This window comes from Triturus cristatus, chromosome 4_1 (assembly GCF_964204655.1).
Source record: "Triturus cristatus chromosome 4_1, aTriCri1.1, whole genome shotgun sequence".
Taxonomy (NCBI): Eukaryota; Metazoa; Chordata; class Amphibia; order Caudata; family Salamandridae; genus Triturus; species Triturus cristatus.
In genome coordinates this window covers 331,986,012-331,998,827 of record NC_140585.1, presented here as the reverse complement: position 1 = coordinate 331,998,827, position 12,816 = coordinate 331,986,012, and positions in this window count along the sequence as shown.

Sequence of the window (12,816 nt, the reverse complement as noted above, 5' to 3'; positions counted from 1 at the left end):
CATCCTATCATGTGTAATATATTCACTTGGGTTACTAGGTGCCATAAATTTCAGGCGACTAATATTTCATCATACTAGCACAGAGACATGTAAACATGATCAAACAGACTTTGTTAGCCCTGTTCCTTTCAAATACTGGCCATCTCGCACATATCAACCATCCTCATGTCATAAAGTTAACTTCCAAGGGTTCTTGTTAGCCAACAGCACTAAGCATGCTGGGACTTCCAGGCCTCACATTGAATGAGAAAAGTGAAGCTATGGTATCCAGTCGGCTTGATGTTGGCTGAAAAAACAGGAATGGTTGAAGTCAAAGTCAAGACGCACGACAAAGATCTGTGGTTGGTCAAATGGATACAGAGGTGCTTTAAGGTGAAGAACATCTGACTAGAAAGAGACAAATCGCCGAAGGACAGTAGTATGGGTGTATTGTCAAAGCAAATGGCCCAATCCCAAGAACAAAATATGTGTCTACGACGGTCCTTCAATCTCACATACAAATGCATTCTGGTCATTTTACTGCTGAACATTTAATTTATGCATTGGTTTGTAATTCCCACAAGCCACTTAATTTAAATAAAAAAAAAAAGCAAAATTCTTTAAGTTAGGTAACTCCAGAAAATCCATGATTATTTCCCAAAGAAATGCCGCTGGTGGGTAAGGGATAAACAGGACCAAGGAAAACCCACCAAAGACAGGTTTGCCAGATGTAGAGTGACTTTTTGTTGCCCATTTTTTGTATACCATCTTTTGCTGGTTGCCGCCATGTTGCTATGATTTAGACGATACATTATGTTCGAGACTACTTCCTTTCAACAGCTGCTCAAAAAATGGTAGCCATCCACGGTTGCCATTTCCATCACTGCAAAACTTCTGAGTACTATCGTTTCCATCCTCTGCTCCTTATGTAGCTAAGATGGCTTCTCCAAATAACTCAGCACGCTGCCCCGCCCCTCCACTTTCATCCCTCCTTGCCTACAATGTTAATAAAGACTATTTTTTTCAAACGTGAGTTTTGTGGCTTCTGTTTTGTTTTGAGAGATCAAGGCAACGCTTATTTGTACCCTGAGGCCATTTCAACCGTCCATCAATGGAAAAGGCAACAGGAGGGGTACTTAAAAAGGAATTTTCAGAAGCCCATTGAGTTGCATGAGGCTGACTTTAGAGGACTGGTGTTCTCTGGAGTGCGAGAAAGACTGCCCTCACACGCCTCACGGGAATTGTGCGCATCACTCCAGATACATATGCAATCATTTCTTCTATAATGCTTTCCAGCACTTTCTACAATTAGTAAAAGATGCAAATGACAGATGTTACTACAGCCCAATTTAATGGGAAATTAGTTTATCTAGGTTGAGCCAGCTATGTAGGTATTCAAACTCATGACATCTTGATAACCACATTTTTCAGGGATAAACAGTTAACCCACTGAGCCATCCTGCTAACTGGCTACCATCGAGGATCTCTCAGCACATCCTCTCTTTTCGGCAGCCAAAAGGCCGTTAGAGGAAAGGTTTGATGATGTTGTGGTTCTGAGAAGACCAATGCTGGGTACTCACACAATCCCAGCCGGGTGATCCTAACCATTTACACTCTAGGACATTTTAACTCCATTGATACTGGAAATAGAAGTTATTGTCCTGTCCTAATCAATAGATCTGCTGTAACCCTGCAGATCTCGTGTTATTTCCCTGGAGAGTCCGCCTGCTCAACGCCTGTACTGTCTCTGGGTGAAATACTGGGGGACATTCGGAATTACTGTGGGAATCAGGAGCAGAATTACCAATTGCCCCAGTAATCCCTCGTCGTTAAGTAGTGCCTCGGTACCACTATAATATGACTGGTAATTACCCCAGCTCCTTGTATTTACCAGAACTCTTCGTATTGGTATTTCTGCAGGGAATTACCATCTGCATCACCAGAACTCTTATAATGAGGCCGTAAGTGCCTTTTTTCATTTTAATGACTAAGGGCCTTATTATGATGTCGGGCGATGCACACCGTCGCGGAAACGGGACCAACCGACCTCCTGTCAGCGGTCCCGACCGCCTAATTACAATGCAACAGCACATGGTGTGGTCGCATTCTCCCATTTCTCAATGGGAGCTTGTGTTACAGCCGTAAACCGGCCGAAACAAAAGCTCCCATTTAGAAATGGGAGTCTGTGTTCAACCCTTCACCTGGTGGCAGGCACCTTAAGGTGCTTGCCACAAGGTGCAGGGTTCAACAGGGGGGCACCATAGGTGCCCTCTCGGTCCCCAACCGGAGGCAGAATACAGAAGGGGGCCCTGCTAGGGGCACTAAGACACTCTTTCCGACAGGGTTTCCATGACTGAAAGGTCGACATAGAAACCCTACCGGAAACCGTGCATCATAATCCAGAAGGCGGAACCGCCGTCCTATTGGATTATGGGCCAGTCAGAAGCCAGCCGGAAGCCAGTCGGAATGACCAGCCGGTTTAAATTCCGAATGACTGAATCATAATCAGCCGATCGCAATTGAAACTGATGATGTCGGTCGTAAGGCCTCTGAACTAATCGTAATCGGGTCCTAAATTTGTTTTGGCTCAAAAGTCTGCCTTCCACGGCTTCATCAGGTGTCGGACAATTGTATAGAATTTTTTTTTTTTATTTAATGCCAAAACGCACCCTAATTTGGTTACCATACCGGTGGGAAAATTATCCCTTCCCATGTGGTTATCACTTTGATCTGCAGAACATGCAATCATTTTTGTGGAAGCTATTTTCATTTCATTAGCATGGCAGCTTGGATACAAAACAAACTTTTGAAAACGCCTTTAAAATGCAGTTGATTATTGACATTGCACAGAGGGTACAGGTGATATGTCACACCGCGGCAACAGAGATTGTAACCAAATTGGCACAGCTTGGATAACTTTATAATATGTCTAATTTGGTCACTTTCATGCCTGGTGCACATGTCCATGGGCTCATCAACAGGCTGGTGACATTCATCTAAAGCGACAAAGCCAGTAAGCAGTGGAGTGATTGTACCAGTTTATGCTCTACATGCATTGCGTGTTTCGGGTCTCAGTTAACATCGTCAGAACTCCATTTAGATCCAGGAATCTTTACTGTGATGACAGGGGACCTACTTTCCCCAAATTTGCAGAACAAATAACTACTTATAGTGACATCTACAGACAGTTTTAGCTGTCTGTTGTTGAAAGACCTAAGGTGTGTGAAATAAGAATGCCTTAAGTGTAATTGGGTCAGCCCATTGCTTATCATTGGTTGGTTTTTCCTGTCAATCTCCTTGCTTATTATTCAATAGATGTCCTTTCTCTACTTCTATTGCTCCTCGGCTACAGCATTGTTCTCTTTAAGATCCTTTTCTTTAGATGACTTGCATTCTTCCATTTCTGATATCAGTGCACTTATTCTTTTACTTTGAGCACTCCAGGGTGTTCATGTGTTTTCCTGCTCTCTCACCTGCATGCTGTTACCCTATTACATCCAGCCCTGTGTGATATCCATGTTGATCACCTCATTTGTTGCTTCCCCGCCCCTCCTCATCCCACTTGGCTTTTTTGTCTAGCCCCCTGCCCAGCTCCACTGCTGCTCCCTACCCCTTTCTGCTCAACGTTGCTCCGCACTGGTTGGCAGCATACGTTTGCTTCCCCCGCATCATACCTCTGTTGTGCCATTGCCAATCCCTATCCTGTGTTTTTTTCCTGTTTGGGAGGGGCCAGCAGCTTTAATTTGCCACTGAGCCACTCTTCTGCTCCTTTATCTACAATAAACACTTTTTTTTTTTCCACTGCAAAGTTGAAAAGTAACTTAAAAGTAAAAAGAAAAGCCCTCCATAGCAGCATGACACCTTCATCTTTATACATCTGTGACGAACATGTTTTTGCCAATGCTGTTCAGCATCAGCAACAACCACTGCAGAGCCACACGTTTGGCTAAAATCTTTCAAGAGAAAGACATATTGAGTTTGACAGTGCTTGTTTTTAGATGCCTTCCTTGTAATAATTTACTTTCCCAGCATGCACTTAAAATGTTAACAGGGTTTGTAAGATTTTGGCTTATTTAATACCTTAGTTTGGTTTTTATTGCTCCTCTGCACATTCTTGTGGACTTAACAATCGATGGTAGACATTTCTTTTCCTGTGTGCCATTATTAGAGCCTTGGAAGGAAAGAAGAGGCCTCATCATTTGAGCCACCCAGCTCTAAACTAGCTACAGCTGATGCTTAGGGCGTTTTGAGAGGTAAGAGGGCCACAGTACATTTAATCTAGCACAGTAGCAGCAAGACCTTTCAAGTTTCTCTTGTTTGCCCTTCCTGGATTCATGTATGATCACTTTGCCACTTCTCATATTTCCATTCATTTTTGTACATTCATATAATTTACTGTGACACAAAGTGTATTGGTGGTCACTAAAAGTGCTGAGTGGGGGTTTCACGCAAAGCGTACCAAATAAATCTTCTTTCTTTCCCTCTATCCAGACTGCCAGTGCATAAACTGGAGGTTTTATGCAAAGTAGCCAGAGCTCTCACTAATGCCTGTATCCTAGAAACAGAAAACGAATAGGTTGTTTTTTTGCTTTGGCTACATATGTATACTAATTTGAATTTCACTTCTTAAAAGCTTAACACAATCTCAGAAAACATGTATTCCAATTAAACACAAAAATGGGGCAAGTTTAAAAGGAGAATATATTTAAAACCTGAAGTAAGCATATTTCACAGACTCATGAAAGTGGCATTCCTCGGTGTCACATTGTTAGCCTTCACAAAAAGAACACATATGGGATAATGGGAAAACCAATGTACAGAAGAACAAATTACTTATCTTGGGTAACTCTCTGTATGGTGGATGCGCTAACCGCAGATTCCTTAACTTTAGAATAACAGGGAGGTGGGAGGGCAGTGGGGAGTCTGCAATAAGATAAAGTATCCACCAGAAAAAGCATTACTGAAGGTAAATAGCTTCTTCTTCTCTGATGGGTTCTTCTAACCACAGATTCACCTTTAGAATAGATACCAAAGCAGTAACTCACAAAGGTGAAAGATCTGTGGAGTGGACTGAAATCAAAAAGTGCTGCACAACCGAGCTGGTGAAGTGTTCCTTCCGACGGACCTGGCCGCCAATGCAGTACTTCTTCATGAACATATGCACCATTGCCTACAACACAACCTGATGTCAAGGAAAGACAGCACTCATGGCAATGCCATTGTGGCAACCTTCAGATGGCTGGTTATTGGCCAGTGCATATCGGATCTTGATGCAGAGAACTATCCATCTCAACAGGGTCCTCTTCGGCTCAGCCTTCCATTTTGTCGCTTCAGAAAACGCCTCAAAGACTTGATCTGGATGGGCCCTGGTAGGATTGAGATAGAAACTCACAGCTCTTTTGGGCTCCAGCTGATAGAGTCTTGTCTCCTCTTTTGAGGGTGAGGGAGAGCAAAAAACACTGGTAGAGTGATCAATTGCCCAACATGGAAGGGTTTCATGACCTTTAATAAGAAGGCCACCCGGGTCCTCAGCACCAGTCTGTCAGGAAAGAAGGTGGTCCAGCCAATAGAGTCTCTTCTTTTCTTTTGAGGGTGAGGGAGAGCAAATAAAATGGGTAGCGTAGAGGGATTAATTGCACAACATGGAAGGGCGTCATGACCTTTGGTAAGAAGACGCCCCCCGTCTTCAACACCAATTTGTCCAGGAAGACAATGGTGTAAGGTGGTTGCACTGAAAGTGCCTGCAGTTTCATTATGCGATGAGCTGACAATCGCAATGAGGAAAGCAGTTTTCTGGGTAAACAGATGCAGAGAGCAACTATGTATAAGATCAAAGTACATGCGCATATGAAATAACAATATCCTTTAAGGTCCCACTGTGGCTTCGCAAATGATTTGGGGAGGGAAAAATGTGTGCCAAACCTTTAATACACTGCATTACAACTGGTGATGTATACATGGATGGCTGGTCTTGCAAACATAGACTGGCTGAGGGGGCTGACAACTAAAATTTTACAGTGCCCACTGTAGGCCTTGCTGGGCTAAACAAAGATCAAATAAAAGAATACATAAAACGGTTCAGTGTTTCAGGTAGCACACAAGACAAATAATTTGTTTCAACGCCCGATATAAAGGGATTTCAGGGAATTGCGTTTGGCACCAAATATGACATCCACTGCTTTGGTAGGCAACTCAAACACAGTCAATTGCCGCTGCTCAATATCCATGCACGGAAGTGTAAGTTGCGGAGGTTCAGATGAAGGAACCTGCTACACTGCTAAGAAAGGAGATCCTCCTGAAGTGGTAGTCCGATCAGAAGGATAGATGCTCATGCCCAGGAGTTCTAGGTACCATACTTTCCTTTCCCAGTACGGGGCAAATAGGATGACTTGGGCTCAGTTCTTCTTCATCTTCTTCAGAACTTGGGCAGGTGAAGTAGTGGCAGGAATGTATGTGGGATTCCCTTGTTTCATTCTGGAAAGAATGCATTTCTTAACAAGGGCTGTCAATGAAACTTCATTGCAGAATATCATTGAGACAGTGGGTTCTCAATGGTGGTGAATAGATCTAGACAGGGCTCTCCCCATTGACAAAATATGCGCGACATCACCGCAGGATGTAGACGCCACACATTTACATATTATGTCTGTCCGCTGCTCCAGCTACCTCCAGAGATGTAATGACCTTTGGCACAGGACCCAGGACCCAAAACTGCCCTGCTTGTTGCAGTACCAGATGGTGTTTTCTGCACTTGCATTAACCTCCACCTGACAGATGGCAGGAAAGACTTCAGGGTCAAATGAAAGGCCTGAAGTTCAAGTAAGTTAATATGAAGCTAGCTCTCTGCTGGAGAGCAGTAGCCTCTGATCTCCACCTCCTCTAGATTACCTCCTCCAAACTAGATGCAATGCATCCATCAAAACTGTGATCTCTGTGTGGGGAAGGGAGAGTGGTTTACCACAGGAAATGCTGGGGCCAGTTAACCACCACCGCAGATCTCAGGCCATCTTTTGCACAGCCATCCCATCCCTTTTGGAGTCGGAGAGGCAGCATTCATACTGGGCCCAGTGGAATTTCAGGCTCCAATGCAGTGTCAGCACGTGCTACTTGGCATTGCTGATAAGGAATACCCAAGGCCAAGCGACCTAGAATTCTCAGAGTATTCCTCACAAGACTCAGGACTGAACCCAAAATATCAGGATCATATCCTCTTTGTCCTGGACATGCTGCACTGAAGGAAAGCCCTATAACCTCAATGTCTTCAGAATTGCCCCAATGGATGGAAGCTTCTGTGATACAATCAGGTGGGACTTCAACTCGCTTATGGTTAAACCCATTGGTGTTAATCATTCCATCATCGTCAGGAGGTGGTCTAAATCTGATTGCGGTGAGCCTTGTCTTCAGCAGCTAGTCATTGAGGTATGGAAATACAGAAACGTCTGAGATCTGAAGATGGGCAGAAACTACCACCACCACTTTTGTGAACACACAACGAGTCTAGATGAGGCCAAAGGGATGCATGATAAATTGAAAGTGCTCCTGTCCCACCTTGAAGAGCAGCTAACGACTGTGGGATTAGAAGTCCTGGGAAGATAGAATCTAAGTGAATGTGAACATTTTAAATTGGAGACCGAAGATCTAGGATAGGCCTGAGGTTTCCGTCCTTTCTGAATGAGGAAGCAGCATGAATAACAGCTTTTGCCTCTCTCTCTGAGTCTGGTTCCCATTCGATGGAGAGGTATACTTCCTGCAGCAGTATTGAAAGATGCTCCTCCGAAATTTGTTCTAGTGTGGAAGTAAAATGGGTTGGGAGCAAATGAAAAGAATGGTGTAGCCCCTTTAATCAATCTGTAAGAACTATTTGTTGGATGTAATGGTTTACCAACCTGGGAGGAAACAAAGAATCGTGCCTCCCACGGGCCGAGCATGAGTCTTTGAGGACTAACTAAAGTGGTTTGGTAAATGCTGCAATGGCAGATGAGGAGTTTGAGGACTGGTGTCCCTGCTGTCCTGTGCAATGTCTGTCAGTGCCTCGTCCTTAGTCCCAAAAAGATTGCATGGCCTGCTATATCACTGGCTAAGGAGGCTGCCATTGGTTCTAGGATAGCCTCCAGTAATAGCCCCTAGCAATTTGGAGAACTGATGGTGTGAGAATTTGGCCTGGTATATGCTGGTCACTAGTTAAAGTGGCCACCTTGCACCAGTACAATTTGACTCTTATGGTAGATAGGTTTAAGACAACCTTTTAAAGAAAGCTATCCTAGTGGTAGCTGTGGAGAGCAGCCTTCAGGCTAAGTCTCAGAGGAATGTAAAGCAGCTTGTTTTACCTTATAATCTCTTGAATCACTAAATGAAAGGACACCACACAGGTATATATATAAAATATATATGTATTTATTACTAGACACACTCTACTAATCTCTTTATGAGATTAGAAGTCAAGGACATATGCACAAATCAACATTTCACAACAAGTTAAGCACTTATATGGCTGGGGCCCTAGGGGCGTTCCAGACCATATACTAAAAAAGAGGTATAAGAAGAACGACTTGAGAAGGGAGAAGGCCTAAGGTCTTCAGAAGCGCTGGGGCCTCACTAATCCAACCAAGGCAGGTAAGTAAAAAACCCACAGGAGACGCATGCAGTGTGAGAACTAGAAATAGACTACAATGGAGCAAGTCGCGGTTGGAATTTTAAAGTTTTAGGATACTTCGGGAGAGTGTACAAGCAAGTCACTTACAGGGTAAGTAGTTCTAGAGCCAACACACACAGGAGCATCGGAGTTCTCGAGTTACCTCACCCAGGGCAGCCGGGTGCATAGGTGTTTTTTGGTGTCGGGTCGCGGCGTCGTTTTCAATGGAGCCAAAGAAGACTTGCTGCTTGTGAAGACAGGAGAAGTGTCCGGTGGAATCCAAGGCTGGATTCAGAAGAAAGAAGACCTGAAAGCAGAGGAGACAGTGTTCAAAGTCACTTGCCAGTGACCCGGGGCCAGGAAGCTGGATGCCCACAGTAGTCGGGTGATTTCAGGTGATGTCGGGTGTCTTGATTCTTCAGCCACGAGGTCCAGGAGGCGTTGACGAAAACCAGGAGCTGGATTCGGAGTGTCCCAAGAAGTCTGCAGCTTACTGAGGTGTTGGCAACTATTTTGGAGCCAACAAGCCTTGGCAACAGCAAGTCTTGTGGAAAATGAAGAAAGTCAGCGGTGCAGACCAGCAAGGTCTGAGGGACTGGAGCAACCAGGGGAGCTCTTTGGTTCTGTAGAAAAGTCTTCTGGGGACCCACAAGCCAGCCGGCAAGGGATCGCGAAGACGCCTCTGGAGGAATCACTCACCAGGAGCCCACGGTCACTCGGGATGAGACAGGCCTCTGATCTTTGGAGGAAATCCTGCTGGAGGCTTAGACCACACGTGGTCCAAAGCACAAGTTCGTAGAACGTCGTGAAGGGGTTGCACTCGACAATAGTGCACGGTACCCGGGTATTGCTGTTCCTCTTCACTCGTGGGGTCCACTTGCCTCAGCTTCGCTGGGGACTCACGATGGCCGTAGAGAAGTCAGGAAATCTACTTCCGGGGCTGCAGGGACTTCGGACTCCGGCGGGAGCAGGAAAGTTTGCGACCATTGATGCAAAGTTTTGGTGCCTGTCAAGCAGGGGAGTCACTCCTTGACTCCAAGGGAGATTCTTCAGTCTTCCAAAGAGAGTCGTCCAGGGATATCTAGTTTGCAATGGCAAGGGTTCCCTAACTTATACTACAAGGAAGGGAGGGACTAGCTCTATGACCACTCCTATGGGAGGGTCAGGGGAGTGGGTGGCTACACCCACTTCCCTTTGTCCAGTTTTGTGCCAGAGCAGGGGCTGGTAGCCCCTGAACCGGTTTGAGCTGGCATATGCACAGAGGAGCCTACTGCTCCCCCAGTGCAGGACTTCAAAGCACTCTAGGAGTGCACCCACCCAGCCCCAATACACTAAATCCTGTCTGGAAGGTGGTTACACCTCCCTGTGACAGAATGCCTATTGTTGGGCCTCCTCCACTGCGAGTTTCGGTCAGCAGCAGGAGGGCAGCCCAGTGTCTGTGCTGGTGGCATCCATTTTGTGATGCCAGGGCTCTTCAGGATGTTATGTTATGTTATGTTATGTTATTTGGTATTTTTATAGCGCACAGCTGCCCCAGCAAAGGGGCGTCCTGGCGCTTTGACAGATGCTATAACATAACACACAGTAAAAGAAAAGAAATTAACTAGATACCGGGAACAGGAAGGTTTTAATCGCCTGCCTGAAGGTGAGCAGATCTTCAAGAGCTCGAATGTGTACAGGGAGCGAATTCCATAGGCCTGCCGCTAGCACCCTAAAGGAGCGGCCACCCATTCTGCTCAACTTGAAGCGTGGACAGATGGCCAGATGAAGCCCCTCCGATCGCAAGGATCTCGAAGGCATATAGGGCGTAAGAAGAGGAACAAGTGCCGGCGGCGAAAAAGATTTCAGAATTTTAAAGGCCAGGCACAGCGCCTTGAACTTAATTCGCTGTCTGACCGGGAGCCAGTGCAAGGCCGTGATGGTACCAGACACTGAACAATGTCTGGGAAGGCCCACAATGGCTCGTGCCGCGGCGTTTTGTACTCTTTGGAGCCTAGAGGCCTCCGCTTGATTCACCCCTAACAGCAATGAGCTGCCGTAGTCCAGCCGAGAAAGTATTGAGGCCTGGACTACAAGCTGTCTGGTAGGGGGATCAAAGTACTTTAAGACCGGCCTAGTACCACGCAAAATTCCGTAGCACGTGGCAGCCACCTTCTTGGTGTGATCTCTGAAGGTCAGCGCAGAATCTACCCATACTCCTAAATTTCTCACTCCAGCGGCTGGAATAGGAGTGACACCAAGCTCCGATGGCCACCACTGATTTCCCCATAACTCCGCGTGCTTCCCTAGAACCAACACCTCCGTTTTGGTGGCATTCAACTGAAGGCAGTTGGTGCGAAGCCAGCCGGCTACTGCCAAGAGACCCGCACGGAATCTGGGGGCCTCCACCTCAGGGTCTTCACTAAGTGTCACCGCTAGCTGTGTGTCGTCCGCATATGAGGCCATCGTGAGACCCCACTGTTTGACGACACCAGCCAACGGTTTCACATAGAGGTTGAACATTGTCGGGCTCAACGAAGATCCCTGTGGTACCCCGAGCTCCAAAGGATAGGTGGCAGATTGACCAGGTGGTATAGCCACTTTAAAGGAGCGGTCTGCCAGAAAAGACCGAAACCACTGGAGAGCGACATCCGTCACTCCCGCCTCCTGTAAGCGTTGGATAAGTATATGGTGGGACACAGTATCGAAGGCAGCGCTTAGATCTAATAGTATAAGCGCTGCAGTATGACCTGAGTCAAGTACCTGGCGAAGATGTTCCGTGATGTAAAGTAATGCCGTCTCGGTACTGTGTCCTGACCGGAAGCCGTTCTGACTGGAATCCAGAATCTGGTTACGAACCAGATGCTCGGACAGAACAGAGTTGACATGGGCTTCAGTTACTTTGGCGATCCAAGGCAACAGGGAGATAGGTCGATAGTTTTCTGGCAATCGGGGGTCAGAGTTGGTTTTTTTTAATATCGGAGTGACCACTGCCTGTTTCCATGCCGCGGGTACCGTTCCGCAAGACAATGACATATTGATGAGATTCAATATGGGGTCACGGCACAGCGGGGAAAGTGTGTTAATGAAGGCTGGCTTTAACGGGTCCGTAGGAGAGCCTGACTTGACCTTGAGGCTGAACCTGTCAAAGGCCTCAATAGACAGTTCAGGTAGAATGGCCAAAGGCTCAAGATCTGTCGTGACAGGGGTAGAAGCCAGTCGATCCTGGTGGAGTGTGTCGAACCCATGATAGATTTTTTCCACTTTCTCCACAAAAAAGGAGGCCAATTTATCACAGTGCGAATCTGTGCAAATCACCTCTGATGGGGATCTGTTTTTCATAAGGTGCTTCAGTACCTTGAAAATCAATTTTGAAGGATTGGGGCTGGTAGCAAATTCATGAGCGTAGAATGCAGCTCTTGCTCTGCAGATAGCTCTATGATAGAGCTTCAACTCAGTGAAATACCGAGTTTTCAGCACAGGGTCATAGGAACGTCTCCATTCCCTCTCTGTTTTTCGGCAGGATTTCTTCAATTCTGCGAGAGACTCATTATACCAGGGGCTCGGTGTTTTTGTCCGGCCTTTCGACCACCGCAGAGGTATAAGAGAATCCAAGGCATCTATGATCCAAGCGCAGAACTGTTGATATCCTTGATCCACATTAGTAAAGGTACTCAGAGGTTTTCGCTCTAATATACCGTAGAACTCTTCCAACGTAAGCTTATGCCAAGGCCTTTTAAGAATAGGCCTGTCTGTGGGGATAAAAGGCTTATCAAGGACCGGACAGAAAGCTTCTACTAACAAGTGATCAGTCCACCCCATCAACCTCGGTTCTGACAGCCTTAACCCATCTAGTGTGGAAAAGAAGGGGTCAAGAATATGGCCTCCCGAGTGGGTTGGAAGGGTAACGAGCTGAATCAGTTGGAGAGCTTCCAGATCCGTCAACAAGGAACTCACGGTAGTGGAAGACCCATTATCGAAATGGATGTTGAGGTCACCCAAAATATTAAAATTGGCACAGCCGAGTGCTATAGGACTGACTATATCGGCCAGCGCAGACCTAAAAACCGAGTCATTGCCGGGGGGACGGTATACAAGTAGGCCACTGAAAGTAAATTGATGGGAAAAGGCGACTTTAAAAATAGCGCTTTCACATGCGGGTAGTTCTGACGGCTTCCATTCCGCCGGAAAACAGGATTTGACTGCCATAGCAATACCACCACCTC